This window comes from Chrysemys picta, chromosome 5, assembly GCF_011386835.1.
Source record: "Chrysemys picta bellii isolate R12L10 chromosome 5, ASM1138683v2, whole genome shotgun sequence".
NCBI classification, from domain to species: domain Eukaryota; kingdom Metazoa; phylum Chordata; order Testudines; family Emydidae; genus Chrysemys; species Chrysemys picta.
The window spans coordinates 21,017,626-21,034,525 of NC_088795.1; the positions used below are offsets into that span (position 1 = coordinate 21,017,626).

Genomic DNA, 16,900 nt, shown 5'->3' on the forward strand with positions numbered 1-16,900 from the left:
CAGTATGTGCATTTTTCTATTTGCAATATCTTGTGAAAATAGCAGTATTTTATTTATACCCAGTGTTCAGTAACCTCTTCAGAGCCATCCACTCTGTTTTTACTTGTACAAGAATTCTACTCAACATGTTCAGATGAAGAGATTTTGTTTGAAGGGGAGGGAGTGGGACTATTAGGAAGTAACTTTCTAACCTTAATACAGAGATTAAGGCTACGTCTACACAACCTCTTATGTCGGGAAAATTTAGGTTACTGAGGGGTGTAAAAAAAAAGAAAAAAGCCCACACCCCTGAGCAACATAAGTTATGCCGGCATAGCATGCACAGCGCTATATCAGCGGGAGAGCTTCTCCCACCCACATAGCTATTGCCGCTTATTTGGAGTGGTTTAATTATGTTGACAAGACAGCACTCTCCCATTGGCATAGAATGGCTACACAAGAGTAGTGCAGCTGCATCCAGCTACCCCACTGTAAGCCCTCTAGTGTAGACGTAGCCGTAGAAATCCCTATACATTACATACAAAGTATGATTCAGAACTAAGGTTTAGCCTGATGTGCAAACAAATAGCAAAAGAGCTCCTCCGAAATTTAATTCATGATTTGACTGAAACAAGTTTCAGGGCACTGCAGTTCTAACAGCAAACCAAATCCTAACAGACAGGAAAGAACACAAATACTGCCCCCCCCCTTTAAAAAAAAAATGCTTCCTCTTCTGCTATGTTCATGGGAAACTAAATACAGAGTCAACAACCAGACTCTTTGCCCTGTTTGTTTTTCTGACAGGGTCAAATTCTACCACATACTGTTTCTGATTGTCTTAAAAAACCAGCTGCTGCACAATGTATTTTACTCTAAGCAATATACAATAAATCATAACATGTTTCACAGTTGGCCAATTTCTGTTTTATTAAGTATGTTCTGATAATTTAAAAAAAAAAGTAAATTGATGCATTTTAATCCACACATTGAAACGAATTTAACTCTGATAGTAAAGCTCTGAAGACACACTTATGTTAACAATTTGCCCATTTACATCTAAATGTAGGCGTACCTAAAATATCACCAGCAGTTCATTAAGAAATACCACCGCGCCCCCGCCCCAAAGTGTATAACAAGCCAAGTCATGGCTGTATCTTAAAGCCTGGCAATATTTATAACGCTGTCCAACTATGGTACTTGGTATTGCTATGACCATGCATTGAAAGAAAAATCGCAAGATAGCCTCAAAAGTCTTAAGATTCTTTTAATCTCACGATTTTACAGCCACATATATTTTGACTTTTCACTTGCTTTCTGGTTTTTGAGTCTTTGGGGCTCATGTTTCAAGCTTTTCTCCCCAATTATGATGGCTTATTTATTTTAAATTGAGAAACTGTTTTCATGTGAACTGCACAAGTCCCAGGAGTTGGGACTTTTAAAACACAGCAAAAAAAGCCCCATCAAATGCTGTGAAACTGGTAATAAAGTCACAAGAGTTAACATGGATTTCTTTTGTATTCATGAACTGAGTATGTCACTGTATTGACTTTCCTTTCAAGAACCCACACTTTAGGCACCTCCCACCTATCCAAGGAAGCTGGGAAAGGATTTTGTCTTCCCTCTGACCTCCCACTCCCCTTCAAAGCCAGTCAAAGGAGACTTTTAAACCCAGAAAGTTAAGTAACTTGAACTACGCCCTTTTTAGGGGCTGTTTTGCTTCCATCACATTCCAAGAGTCAGCTAGCCTGTAAAATGAACCCAGCCCTGCTACACGGCCACCATATCTATATTTTAATCTTGCTTAGATCAAACCTATTAAACAAAGTTCTGATCCCCCGTCCAAAACTGACAAACTGAGTGGACGGGGAATTGACATGCTCAACTGGTAACTTTGAGACTATTACTTCCAACTCAGTTAATACCATCTAAGAATTCTTTTTAAAAGCACAGATTGCCACAGAAGACCTTACCTTCCGGAAAAGGCAACATATCCATACTTTGGCATAAAGGGTGAATGAAATTCAAAAAAGTTTAATTTTCTATTGAACCAAGAATGAAGTAAATCTATGCCCAAGCAAAAAAACTGGTATGGTTTTACAAAATGAGCTTTGAAGTATTGCTGCGATCTTGCCACAGTCTATAGGTTACCTCTGTTTGCAAACTGTTAGAGAACAAAAGCAACACAACACCATCAAAAGAATGCCTGTCAAACTGTCTTAACAGATTTTAAAGCCAGAAGGTATTATTAGGCTCATCTAAACTGACCTCCTGCATAACTCAGGCCACAAAATTTCACTCAAAACAGAAGTATGCACATGAGAAAGCCTGAAATCCTAGTTTTGTTAACGATGTTTTGAATTAGCATAACAAAATCAAGGCAACAAGGTGAACTTCCCCTTTGTAGGCCAACAATTAGTTTCCCAATGCAGAATTTTTGGTCTGTTTGCAAGAAATGCAACACTCGGGTTATGGCTATACTGCAATCACAGGGTGTCACTGCAGCTCAAGTAGACATACCTGAGCTAGCTTTCCTCAAGATACGCAGATTCCAGAACTATGAAATCACTGCAACGCCTGATTCTGCACAGGGTGTATGAACCTACCAATAACCTGGAGTAATCACTTGCAGGCTAACCCACACTGAAAACACACACTGCCATGGCTTCACTATCCGAGCAGGCTAGATTAAAGCTAGCTCAGGTGCATCTACTTTAGCTTTCATAACATCCCATGATTACAGTGTAAACATATCATCGGTACTATAGCCTACTTCTCCTGACCAAACAAAAAACCCCAACAGGCTTCATGTTTCATCTGGTAGATAGGTTTCAGAGTAGCAGCCGTGTTAGTCTGTATCCGCAAAAAGAACAGGAGTACTTGTGGCGCCTTAGAGACTAACAAATTTATTTATGCATCCGAAGAAGTGGGCTGTAGTCCACGAAAGCTTATGCTCTAATAAATTTGTTAGTCTCTAAGGTGCCACAAGTACTCCTGTTCTTTTATCTGGTAGATAGTTGGGATAGAAGGATTCAGAAAGGAAAGAGGACACAAAATATACTAAGAGCTGAAGTTTCTTCAGGATGACAGTCACCTAATGATGAAAACATAGGCCAGATCCTCACATGATCTAAGTCAGTGGTTCTCAACCTGCGGCCCAATCAGCACACAGCTGCGGCCCATGCAACATCCTCAGGGCCACACAGGTAATATTGCTTGCAGCCCATAGTGGTAAATTGGTTGCTAACCACTGGTCTAAGGCAATGGAGCTATGCTGATTTTATTCAAGTTGAGGATCTCGTCCTATATGTGCAATGCTTTTGCAAAGACTAAAAGAGAAAAGGGAGCGACTTAGGAAGTGACAAAGGATGTCTAAAGGAGAATGGAATACTTTGATTCCTACTTGGAGACAAGAGTTTATTAAGCTAGAGTGGCAAGTGCTTTTAACAAATCAGCCCTATAAAGATAGTTATCTGCATAGCAAGTGCGATGAGAGTAAGTTTTCATTAGTTGCCATCTGAAGCTTTTTGCCAATTATCTTTGATGTTAATAAAAACATGATTTGATAGTGAGCTCTCACCATCTCCCTTATGCCTGTCCTGTCGTATACTCTCCTTGTCCCTCCACTCTGCTTTGGCAGAGAGTAATGGTGGCTTCTGAAGTGAGCTAGCAACACACACACACTCTGGTGGATTTCATTTTGACAGCAAGACATTTTCAGCCAGAGGGCTACTTAAATTAAGGCAGTACAAATTGTGTCCCTCTCAGACTAGCCTCTTCTCCCTGCCGAACCAGGAGCAAGTCCCCAAGTTGAAAGCAATGGACTGTACTTGTCTCTCACACACACACACACACACACGGCGATTAGAAATTTTACATAGAGTAGTTAAAACCAAACCCGATTTCACTTGACTGGATTACATGGACCATTTTAAATGCAAAATTAAGCACTTGCCTGTTAATTTTTTTTCCATTTTAAGATTTCCCTTGTTCTGCATTCTCGCCCAAATAGGCTGCTCATATTATATAAAGTTGATCATAAGATCATTTCATTTGCCAATGGGAATATTTCCTGCAACTCTACGTCAATCATTATTGTAAATACAATATACTCAACAGTAGCTACTTCAATCTGATAAGGAATTAAAAAGAAAAACCACAACATTTTCGAAAATATTTTCGCTTTTGAAAGTTAAAAACCACTAACTTTTTTTCATCTCCCCTCTCTTCCCCAATTTGAGCCTTTAGGAGAATGGAAATGTATTCTAAGGGCTTGAATCAGCTGTGCAGTAAATAGACACTTGCTAAAAATGGACTTGTAATTTAGTTTTATTATTATTTTGGGTTAATTGTGTTTCTACATGTACTTGGCTTAGTGCATTGGGAGAAACAATGTAACAATAACCATTTAACGATATTTAAGTATAAAGGAATGTAAAATATTTTAAAAAGTTAAGCAGCCATTATTTACCAAACTATCATTATACTTATTACTGTAGCACCTAGAGCAGGGGTAGGCAACCTATGGCATGCGTGCCGAAGGCAGCGCGCGAGCTGATTTTCAGTGGCATTCACACTGCCCGGGTCCTGGCCATCGGTCCGGAGGGGCTCTGCATTTTAATTTTAAATGAAGCTGCTTAAACATTTTAAAAACCTTATTTACTTTACATACAACAACTCTTTAGTTATATATTATAGACTTATAGAAAAAGACCTTCTAAAAATGTTAAAATGTATTACTGGCACGCAAAACCTTAAGTTAGAGTGAATAAATGAAGACTTGGCACACCACTTCTAAAAGGTTGCCGACCCCTGACCTAGGCACTCAAGTCAGGAAGGGCCCCATTGTTTTAGGCACTGTGAAAACATAGTAGGAGCTTGGTTCTGTCCCCAAAATTAAAAAAAAATTCAGTGAGTGTAGGAGGGTATGTCTACACAGCATTCTGGAGTGAGCCTCCCAGCCCAGGTCAACAGATGTGAATTAGGGGGCTCACACTAGCACTCTAAAAATAACTGGACAAACAGTGCTTTGAAGTGACAGCTCAGGCTGAGGCTTGGGCTCTGAAGCCAACCCTCACCCTAGGCTTCAGAGCCCAGGTTCCAACCCAAACTGCTACTTCAAAGCGCCATCTATACAGGTATTTTTTAGAGTGCTAGTGTGAGCCAAGCTAGCCCAAGCTAGGAAGCTCACTCCAAAAAGCGGTGTAAAGACACACACACACAAAAGTAGGAGGGTAATGTTGTGTTTACTTGGCTGTTTAAACTAGCTGTATACAGTTTGCAAGGTGGTTTGTTTACTTATAATAAAATATGTATAACAGATTAATAATGTCAAGAAACCTAAGAGGAGGGTAATGCATGAGTCAAGATAGGAAATAAGGGCCTGCAGTAAAGTTTCAGATGTGGACTAAGAGTAAAGGTTGGCTCTTGGAAACAGAGAGGAAGCAGCAGCAGATTTTAGATATGCCTGGGACTTGTGTGGCAGAAAACACTGGTTATGGGCCTGAATGAGTGAGAGGGTGGAGGTCTTGTGAACTAGGGTTACCATTCGTCCGGATTCCCCCGGATATGTCCGTTTTTTTGAGCTAAAAATAGTGTCCAGGGGGAATTTGTAAATGTCCGGACTTCTCCCCCCCCCCCCATGCAGAGCGTGCGCGGCTAACAAGGCAGCCGGCCGGATGGTGCCACTTACATGGGGCTCCGACAGCCAGAGAGAGCCCCTCCTCCGCTTCCCCTGCAGCAGAGATCACTCCCTCCCTCCCTGCATTCGCAGATCGCCTCCGGCAGTCTGGAGCTCCTCCCCTGCTGCCCAGCGTGCCAGGATGAACGGCTCAGGCCGTTCCTGAGCAAGCTCACAGAGACATTAGGCGAAGGCCAACAACAAGGGACCCAGGGGGTTGGAGAAGGGGCAGGGAGGTTTTGGATGGGGCAGTCAAGAGATGGGGGGGGTCGGGAGTTCGGGGGGGCTTTCGGGGGGTGGATAAGGTTTTGGGCAATCAGGGTACAGGTAGGGGGTGGGGTTCTGGAGGACAATTAGGAGCAGGGGTCCCAGGAGGGGGCAGTCAAGGGACAAGGAGCGGGGGGGGGGGAGGGAGTTCTGGGGGCAGGGCTGTCAGGGGGCAGGAGTGGGAAGAGAGATCGGAGCAGTCAGGGAACAGGGAGCAGAGGGGTTTAGATGGGTCAGGAGTTCGGGGGGGGCTGTCAGGGGGTGGGGAGTGGTTGGATGAGGCGACAAGAGGCGGGGAGGCTTAGATAGGGGGTGGAGTCCTGCGGGGCAGTTAAGGGCAGGGGTCCCAGGAGGGGGCAGTCAGGGGACAAGGAATGGGGGGAGGGTTAGGAGTTCTGAGGGGGGCGGGAAGTGGGAGGGGCAGGGGCGGAGCTAGGGCAGGACGGGGGCGGGGCTCCTCCCTTGCTGAAATATGGTAACCCTATGTGAACAGGGACTAAAAAAGGTGAGGAGGGATAGTGGAGGGTAAGATCAAGAGCTCAATTATGACGAGTCTGAGTTGCTAGCAAGGCATTCCAAGAAGATGTCTGAAACAAGCAAGGTTGTGGGATTAAACTGAGGAAGTTATGTTGAGAGTAGAAGTAAATATGCAAGTTATCAGTATAATACGGTAGCTGAAGGCATACAACTGAGACACAAACTGACTAGGCTGAGAACAAGTTAGAGAACACCTTTTTAAAAAGTGCAGAGAGTTAATTATTGCACAAGAGTTACATAGTGGGGAGCCAATAAGAACGCTGAATGCACGGACGATGTGGAGGGTTGGGACTTGGCAACATCAGCAGCCAAGTAATCTAAAATTGTACACTTATGCCCTGTTGCGTCTACCGCTGTGGTGAGAGAGCGGCACTTTCTCACTGCAAAGTGGAGCAGGGAGAAGACAGCAGCTGTTCCCATCTAACAGATGAATCTGTCAAAGCAACAAATCAATACACTCCATGCTTCCTTAATCTTTTATTTTAGCAGACTATTGTAGTCATTACAGTGATGTCAATGAGCCCTTATTTAATCCCAAACCATCCAGCACAGAGTTATGGAGCTGACCAAGGCTGTTCTCTTAATACTGTGACAGCAGCACTTTTCATCAGGTCACGTATCAAAACAAACTCATGACACTCAAATTTGTAATGATCAGCAGTTTCTAAGTTTTAAAGTTCAAATGTACACGAACTGACAAAGGGAACACTCCCAGAGAAGGTGAACAGTTCAACAAGCCAGAGACAGAATAAGGTCTCCTCTGATTATCTAATGAAAAGGGGGTTAAGGTTTTTGAAAGCTCAGATCTATAACAAATTTTAAAAGCACTTAAGAGCCTCAGCAACAAGTCAAAGAAACTGTTGTTAACTCTAGAGATTGAATGTGATTTCTGTTTCCAGACATCAGATTTCTCTTCCAAACAGCAAATTCCACAACTCTTCAAAAATATGCCAGCTTTAGCCAAAAATGTCAGCTATCACTGTTTGGTTCTGAAGTTCAACTATTTGGTCTGTAGCCCCAGATAGGAGAGACTTTCACACAATACCAAAAAAGGAAACGTCTTCTTGATAGATACCAGGCTGCCACTTGAGAGCACATACTACAAAAAGTAGTTAACAAGATAAATGAGAGCATTTCAACTGCATTTACAGGACTGTAGCTGGGTAAAAACAAACAAGTAAATAACGGTTTTCTACATTCCTTTAAACAATGCCACTTCTCTCACCCAGAAGGCTCCCCAAACTATTTCATTTACTGCAGGGGTCGGCAACGTTCGGCACACGGCTCGCCAGGGTAAGCACCCTAGCGGGCCGGGCCAGTTTGTTTACCTGCTGACGCGGCAGGTTCGGCTGATCGCGGCCCTCACTGGCCGCGGTTTGCTGTCCCGGGCCAATGGGGGTGGCGAGAAGCGGTGCGGGCGAGGGATGTGCAGGCCGCGGCTTCCCGCCGCCCCCATTGGCCCGGGACGGCGAACCGCAGCCAGTGGGGGCCGCGATCAGCCGAACCTGCCGCGTCAGCAGGTAAATAAACTGGCCTGGCCCACTAGAGTGCTTACCCTGGTGAGCCGTGTGCCGAACGTTGCCGACCCCTGATTTACCGCATTCTCACCTACTGTATTTTCAGTGATGCAGAAGAATTAGCTGGTCATGCAGTACATAGTCAAAAGGCCATCCAAGTTGAGTTGAAGACAACATAGCTAGGAACATGGGTCATGTCCCCCTGCAAAAATCCCACTCTTCTTGCAAACGTGAGTAACCAAATGAGTAAGAATATAGACTTGATCCTACAAGGGGCTGAGCAGTGAAGCACTTAAGGGGATGCTTAATATTAAGCATCTTAAGTAGTCTCAAGGGGCTGGCTCTTATGCTTAAAATTGAAGAGTCAAGGTGGGTGAGGTAATATTTTTTTTATTGGACCAACTTCTTTTGCTGAAAGAGACAAGTTTTTGAGCTACACAGAAGCTTTTCAGTTCTCAAAATTAACCACATGCTTAAGTGCTTTGCAGGAGGATCTGCTCAGCAACTTGCAGAATCACCTTGTGTACACACACACACACACACACACACACACACACACACACTATTTTAACTTACAGGCTGAACGTGTTCTTGAGTCTGCCTAAAACAAACTGCTACTACCTCTTATGACTTTTTCCTCACATTTGAAAATAGCTGCCAAGAAGTCTGATAGCTAGAAAGGGAAATAGAAAATCCCCTTATCTATAGCTCTCAGAGAACAGAGAGTTTGTATAAACTGACTAGTGGTACGTTCAAAAGGTTTAGTTTGTTTGTAATATTAACATATTTGGCTAGTGCCTTCAAAAAGCATCCTATTGAAGAAAATAGCTCATGATAAAAGCTTGCATCCACATGTGCAGATATTACACAACAGAACCAAGCTGTATTAGAACCAAAACTCAGTCAGGTTGCCACTTGTGAGAAGGGTTAAGTACTCAGTGTAATGCTTACTGTTTTCTTTGCTAAGTGTCTGAGAGCAAATAAATATTACCGTACCCCAATCAGTATCACTCTTTTCCAATAAAATTTAAGACGCCCCCAAAAAAATCAAAAATCAAAAACCCATCCCAAAGTGCTATTACACTATCATCTGACAGACACACTACTTGCAGTTTAAATTTGGACTGAGATGCCAGTAGATGTCTGTACATTCCTGAATAATTGCTAGTAAAAATACCTTCAGGCACTGTAAGAAAACAAAATCCTTATTTGGTATGACTACACAACATTGAGATATGCTAAGTAGTTGAGAAAACCAGAAGGAAACCATATGATTTACCACACACAACATTGATGGTGAAATGTTTACAAGCCTAGAACTTCCCAATTAGTCTAATAAAAGTCAGCCAATTCTTCCACAAGGCCTCTTTTCCTTCAGTGAAGGGGGTGGAGAATCCTCTTACAGATGATAGAGGCCTGAAGTAAAAAAGAATTTAGATCTAGTTTTAATACAATAAGAAAAGGCTGATCAAGTAATTTGGTCATAATTACACTGCCACTTTCAAGAAGAAATGGACCCAGAAATACATTACACATTGCTACTCTTTTTTAAAAGTTCATTTTCTAAAAGAAATTATTACAATTCAACCATTGCATATGAAAGTTTTTAAACATGTCACATTTTATAATTATAGAGTCATTGTGATTGAACACTTTAAACAGATCACTAGCCTTTCAAAGCTTGCTTTTTAGGCTACTCCCAAATGACAGAAATACTGAGAGAGAAAAATAAATTTCAGGTTGAAAGTTATAAGTTTACCAGCTCTTCTGAACCCCATCTACGCTTAGATTTAAAAAAATTAAATATCGAGGCCTTTTGGTTGGAAAAAGCCTCCTCACTGCCCCCTCAGCTCTTGGCAATCAGCATTTTCACCATTCCCCAACTACAGACATTGACAGACTCTTCACATACACCATGTGTTCCCCTTGGAATTCTGCTCTCAATGTCAACTATGTCCCAACAAAGAGAAAAACAGCATTACCTCAACCACCACATATAGGTAGGAGTCCATATGGCCAGGATAGAGAGGAGGAGCGAGAATCTCCTACAAGCATCCTGGACAAAAGGTCTTAAAGAGGCAGCTCTTCCCCACCTTCATGTCCATGACCTCAGAACCACCCTTTGGTAGATTCCTCATTTTGACAGGACCCTCTCAGTGCCAGTAGAGTACAGATGTTCTCCTGCAGTGATGGAAGCTGTACCACAATATAGATGATGATAGGAAGCAGCCTCCGCAGTCAGCATAGTGACACCACAGCCCCAGTGAAGCGTAAATAAGAAGGGGAGCTTGGGGGGGGGGGAGGAGGAACATCATGGAATTGTTTAGATATACCAGCACTGTGACTTCCCCAGCAACCACACAAGACCATCTCTGTACATCTTTATTTTTAATGCGTGGCGAAGCCCACACCTCAAAAGTGAAGATGGGGCACCCGCTGAGAGCAGAGCATAGGCTGCTAGGCTTCAACTTGCTTCAAGAGAGAGGAAGGGTCTCGTAAGATATATTGGCCCAATTATTAGCCCCACTTTTAACATGTAGACATGCACAAAATGATCAAAATATAAACATGATTAAGAAAGAACCTCACTGTTTTTTGAAAGCATCACCTGTGCTAACTACTAACACCATGTAACTCAAGTGTCCACTAAATCCAAGGCTAATGAAGGAGTGCTTAAGTCAAAATAAATAAGGTACATGACTGGAAGATTCTGCCTTTGCTCTGAAAAATGTTATTGAAGAAGCCCAAATGAATCATACCACATTCAGCAATTGGAGCTTCTGCTGAGCATAGACATTTCAATTTTTTCCAGCCTCACTGCATTTCTTTGGGGTTATGGTATCTCTTTACCCAACCCAGGCATCAGCTTGCCATGAAATGCAGTATGTACAGGTCTGTTGCATCTTACGCGCATTTAACATGCACGATTTCAACTTTACGCGGTCGGCAAAAAAAAAAAAAAAAACAGAGAAAACAACAATTTTAATACTATACCTGTAGTGCGGGCGATTTCGCCCGCCATTGAACTCAATGGGCTTTTGGCTATACGCGGTTTTCGCTTTACGCGCTAACCGCGGAACGGAACCCCTGCATAAGATGAGACAGACCTGTATGTATTTTAGCCCAGCTGGCAATCTTGCCCTCAAAAAACAGTTACTACACATCTCATTTTAGCTTTTTTCCAAAAACTGTCAAAACAAATATGAAATAGCTAATGAAAAATAAACTACACACTCTTCTCTGGGGTAAATGCATCAAAATGTGATGGTCAGCGATGGAAGTTAGACAGGACTGGATACCACATTAGGATATCCCTTAAAATAAAACAGGTTAAGCCAAACTCCCTCCAAAGTGAGTTGAGTCATTTGACCTTTCCAGCAGGGCAATGAGAGAGAGATCTGGAAGCAAGATTCATATTTTAGCTTATTGGGATTTCAAATAATGCATTATATTCATCTGAGTGTTTCAATATAGGCAAAGCAGATAGCTATAGCTAGGGTTACCTAACACTTTCCATTCTATTTCTGTTGCTTATAACTTCGCTAAAAACGTTTAACTGTTTAGGTCAAAATTTTCCATGATGGGTGTCTGCCTCAAGTTAACATTTTAGGAATGTTTTAACAAAAAGAAGTTCAGCTGTTTTAGAGACCACAATGGGGGTGGGGGGAAGAGTACTTCAATGTTAAAGGAAAATATTGACAACTGTTTTGCTGAGCAGCTCTAGCACCTTCATATGCTGGAGCAGAGTTTTGCTGTCCTTGTGAAGAAAAAGAAAAAAGCCACCCAGATTTGTCTGAGTTATAGGCCTCTGAAAACTGCTGTTTCCACATGCTCAGTAGAGGTCTGTTAGAGTTGGCAATAAAATTCTCTCAACATCCCATTTCTACTGATTACGCTGTCTACACCAAATACAGTATGCTCCATCCATGCAATCTTAATTCAGCCCTCTAGTGAATACACAGGACGATACAGTCTTCAATTACATGATCGCATACTATTTTTGCCACAAGTCCACTCCCTCATTCAGTGCACAGGAAAGACGGTATTCTGGAAATCAATCAGAATTGTGTAGTCAATTAGGCTGTTTGTAGGACCCACAGTTCATTTGCTACACACCTTCCAAATTCTGTAGTTAATGATACAGGAGACTACAGGAAAAGAATGAAGAGTCTCGTGGAGAATACTGTTTTGGAGAACTGGATTCTATCCTTGCTTAGGATCACACAGGAAGTCTGGGGCAGATACAAGTCACTTAAAACAAATTTTTCACCAGTGGCTACTAGTACCATTTTCTTCATTTACCTAATCCAACAGCAGCTAAACAGGATCATCCAAACAAGTGCAGATAAACCCCAAATCTATTCAGAGGTGCAATGAATGCACCCCGCCTACCAATTATTTTTGCTACACTCATATGTAGAACTGAATGCTCCCCCCCTCCAGCCCTGTCCTCCGGTGGAGCTACTGTACAGACCCCAGTCAGGAGATGCAGCTGCATAGAAGGGCTGGGGGCGGGTGTCTCCTGTGTCTTTCCGGTACACTGTACCAGCTATAAATATCTGTGCCACCGTACTTGCACCACTGCACATCCAATACTTTCTGCTCAACTTTCCCCTCTGCCATTTAATGGTAGTTCAATGCTAGTGGTTCAGTCTCAGCCCTTTCTTTGCCCCAAAAACTGACTGGTACAGCTTCTTGCAGTCCAGAGAATGCAATATTGCCCTATCTTTTCTAATCATAGCTGAAACTTGATCACACAAGATAAAGGACCGTGATGAGCGAGACTTCCATTCTACCTCGAGTTTAGGAGACTCTGGAGCAGGATGTGTTCGAGAGTGAGAACATGTTTCATCCACCTTTATTTCTCATAAAAATGGTACTGGTTTGACGGCCCTGCAGACTTAAGTAACATCAGCACAATCCCTTCTCAGTATCAAGACATGTTTAGTTTTCATGGCCATTCAACCATTCACCTCTCTTCAGAGACTGCCAACCAGAGAGCCATCTGTGATGATTTGTGGCATGTGTATCTCCTTACAGAGGTGGAGATTGAGAGCATGTTTCCTTGCCTACAAAATTAGCTTACTTTGATGTAAAATATAAGCTACAATATTAAGCAGTTTTTGTCTAATGATTGTGGTAACGTCACCTTTTCAATACTCGCATTGCCTGAAACATGAGGGACAGTTTTCTGTCACACTTTCCCTTAAATGGATAGCCTGATAATATGAGATCTGTTCTTAAAATCCCCCAACAAGACCAATGTTATCTCCTGGCTCTGTACCAAAACAAACCAACCTTTGAAGGCTATGTCTCTTCTCACAATACCCTCAAAGATAACCATCAGGAATGAATAGTGAGAAAAAGCAGTTGCACTAAAAATAGCTTCTTGAAATGGCAGGAAGTTCACAAAGGTTGTCAGGCCGCCAGGCTCAGATACAGAGAAAGCAAATAAGTCTAATTCTTTCCTATTAATATTCAAAAGAAAGCCCCAGTTTACAGCCTTTGCAAGGAAATTTCTCCTTTTTTTTTTTTAAATCCCCTGTAAATGTCTACCCCGTGCTACTTTCTGTGCCCAGTGGCACAAACTGACCATTGAGCCATTGGCCAGAAGAAGCCCAATGGTCTGCTACCCCCCACTTCCTTTGCATGTTTCCAAGGGAAGTTAACAGCCCTGTCCCCCTACCTCTGGTGACTTCACAGGACATCTATAAAAGCAAAAGACATTGCTTACAAATATTTTATATACATTGGTTTTTACACAGTGGTATTAGGACACTCAAATGCAAGCTACCATACAATGAAAATGTGTTTCAGAATGGTATCCTCGGGGAAGGAAGGGTAGGTGTCTCCCAACTCACTGGCCAAATCAACCCAGTTCTGCAATGCCAGAAGCTGCCAGTAAGAGCCCTGTCCCAAGCGGGTAACTCTCAACATCTTGCAGGATAGTGCACATAGTTACCAGAACTACTACTGATTTATTTGCCAGGCGAGATCAAAAGTTATTCCCTGAGAGAAAAAGGAGTTGACTTGTATGAGTGAAATTCCACTTTATTTGCTTTCATTTCCCTACATCCCAATCATGTTTTTTTTAAACCAGACAGAACACATGTGGCTTAAAGTAAATAAATCAAATAGGTTCAACCCACTGGAAACTGACAATCCCGAGACCCAAGCATCAGCTCAGTCAACATTTAAAGTGTCTTGCTGCTTTATTCACTTTTTACAATTATTTTCACAGATGCTAGCATTATTTATTTTTTTATTTTTAAATAGGTAGTTTCCAAGAAATCCTAAAGCCACACCGTGGAATACAAGTGGCACAACCTATGCAGATCCCTAGTCAAAGTTGCATTAACAATACAAAGGTGGAGAGAGGATTTTGTTTTTAAAAAGCGAAGATGCTACAGAAACACAAGCTTTGTGCAGAAAAAAAGTCACATGGATCCAATCGTACATACAGTTTACAGAATAAGGTTATGTCTTTATATATTTCAACAGAGGGAAAAAGAGCACGGGATTAAAGGGAAGCATGAATTTCCTAACAGTGACCCTCTGACACTGACTCTACAGGCGTGGGGGAATGGGTTCTTTGCTCCACATATAAAATATATAAATTATTATTTATATACCAGTAGCACTTACAGGCCCCAACAAGGTTGTATAGGATGAAGCACATTGTAGCCTCAAACACAGAGTCCCTACGCTGAAGAGCTTACAACGTAAACATACACAACAGACAGAGGGAAGTATTACCACCATCATTTTACAGATGGATGACTCAATTATTCTGTCTCTCAGTTCTCCCAAACTCACACAGGAAGTTGGAGGCACAGCTGGGAATTGAACCCAAATCTCCCAAGTCTCTCATCATTAACTACACAACCATTGAAGACTAACACATTTATTTGGGCACAAGCTTTCGTGGACTAAAACCCACTTCATCAGCATGAAGTGGGTTTTAGTCCACGAAAGCTTATGCCCAAATAAATGTGTTAGTCTCTAAGGTGCCACAAGTACTCCTCGTTCTTTTTATCATGAACATTGTCTCATAAGTAGGGATAGGGTGTTTTTATTTTTTTGAATGGGTAGGATGGGGGAGGAACAGTGTGTGGGGGGGAAGGAAGAGAGAGAGAGAGAGACTGACTTATTGCCTATGCTTTGCCAGAATCAGGCAATTGAGGTACTGCGAGGAGCTGGGATGCTGCCAGCTGGAAGATGTACACAGAACCTATCAGTGTAAGTAAAATGTATAAAGAACATTGTTCAAAAAATGTTACCTAAAGCTGAAGGGAATCAAGCCAGACAGAAACATTTCTTTTGAAAGAACTCCTTTGAACAGTATTTGCTAACAAACAGTTAATTGTATATTTTTCCCATAAAGGGGATGCTTTGTCACAAAACTTAAAATATTAAAAAGCTATAAAATCCTTTTCTAACTTTTCTTGTTTAGTGTTGCTATAGAACAACATTAAGCAATGCGTGAAAAATCTTGTCACCTTCAAAAGCGTATAGTCCCTATTTTGGCACATTACAAACATATCACGCTTAGCATGGATGGTTAAAGCTCTCTCAGGTTACCATAACTCAACGAATGCAATATTGACACCAAACACCACTATTCGTTACACCCTGCAGGGGACAGCAATTTTGACAACTCTGATGTTACAGTTGTATTTACTGAGTCTTATCCTAGTTTTGTTAGTCAAGTATAGAGCTCTAACCAACTATCAGAATTTTCATGCAAATAAATGAATGCAACACCTAAAGAAGTCAGAATATAGAAAAGTTGCCAATTCTACAGCAATATTAATTCAACCACATTGCACATATGCAGCATATTCTGTTTTCTTTGTTGCAAGTATTGTTATACATAATGTTTACATTGTTAAGCATGTTATGCGCGATGTGGAAGGTGTTTGAGTTAGTGCTACTGTGGAAACCTTACCTAACCTCTTTAGATTCAACTGTACGTCCTTAAAATTGCATCAATTTCTTACTTTTCTTTTAAATTCCAAATGGGGGTGCTGGTGTGAGAAACCTGCCCTTAAGTCCACAACCAAAAGGAATGATCCAGCTGGCAAAGGCTAAATGGTATCTATCAATGTCATTCCCAAGCTGTCTGCTCAATAGTCATCAGTCAACCAGACTGCCTGAGAGCATGGGCTTAACTAAGCATCCGTGATGGCTAATTTGTCCTGCAGATACTTTACTACTGGTGATTATGTTCCTGATTAAAAAGAACCAGCTTGATCATCATAGTCCAAGCTGAATTTGCTGGGCTATTACTTAACAAAAATCTCTTTTTACTCAAACAGAGGAAGTTTTATATAAAAATAATTGAGACAATAATTATCAAAATCCACAATGCTACTTTTACAGTCATGTTATCAAGCATCAACTCATCCAGAGCACTGGGCCTTATCCTGAATCTGGCAGGAGACAGTTCTTTAAGTTTCAGAAAATAGTACACATTAACACATGTTATGTGTACTATTAACACTGCTCTACATTGATTCAGAGGCAGTTTATAAGCTTGAAGCAGATTTCATTATGGCTATAGTCAGTCTGCCTAACTGCCAATGCTGTTGATGAACATGAAGTCAGGTAGCCGTTTTTATTTTAAATACAGCAAAAACAGGAGTCTTCGTTTCCTATGGTAGTAGCTACCAGAAGTGGATACCTTGCATCTAATGTTATTTGCTTTTATTTGCTCTAACTTTACTGCTCTTAAATTATAACAGGTTTCTTATTTTTGGATTATGCAACAAGGTAAAAGGCAATTTACATTCTCCTCATCTTCTCAGTTTTGTTTATTTTATTTTGCTCTGTTTATTTTGCCATATGGAACTAGGTAGGTTATACTGAGATGTGTCCAATCTTTGAATATCCCCAATCAAGTATTCTCCATTTTCATTTATTT

At 41.5% G+C, this 16,900-nt stretch overlaps 1 protein-coding gene across 34 annotated transcripts in view; it reads right to left on the minus strand.

Annotated features, from left to right (window-relative positions):
- Positions 1–16,900, minus strand: part of PDLIM5 (PDZ and LIM domain 5) — a 233,188-nt gene that overhangs the window by 171,047 nt on the left and 45,241 nt on the right. Inside the window, exon 1 of one of the 34 annotated variants that reach the window (XM_065596080.1) lies at positions 15,978–16,001. The exons of the other annotated variants lie outside the window; for them this stretch is intronic. The gene's annotated coding sequence lies outside the window, so the exon portion shown is untranslated. Of the gene's footprint in view, positions 1–15,977; positions 16,002–16,900 lie in introns of those variants that run through there. 34 annotated transcript variants of the gene reach the window in all.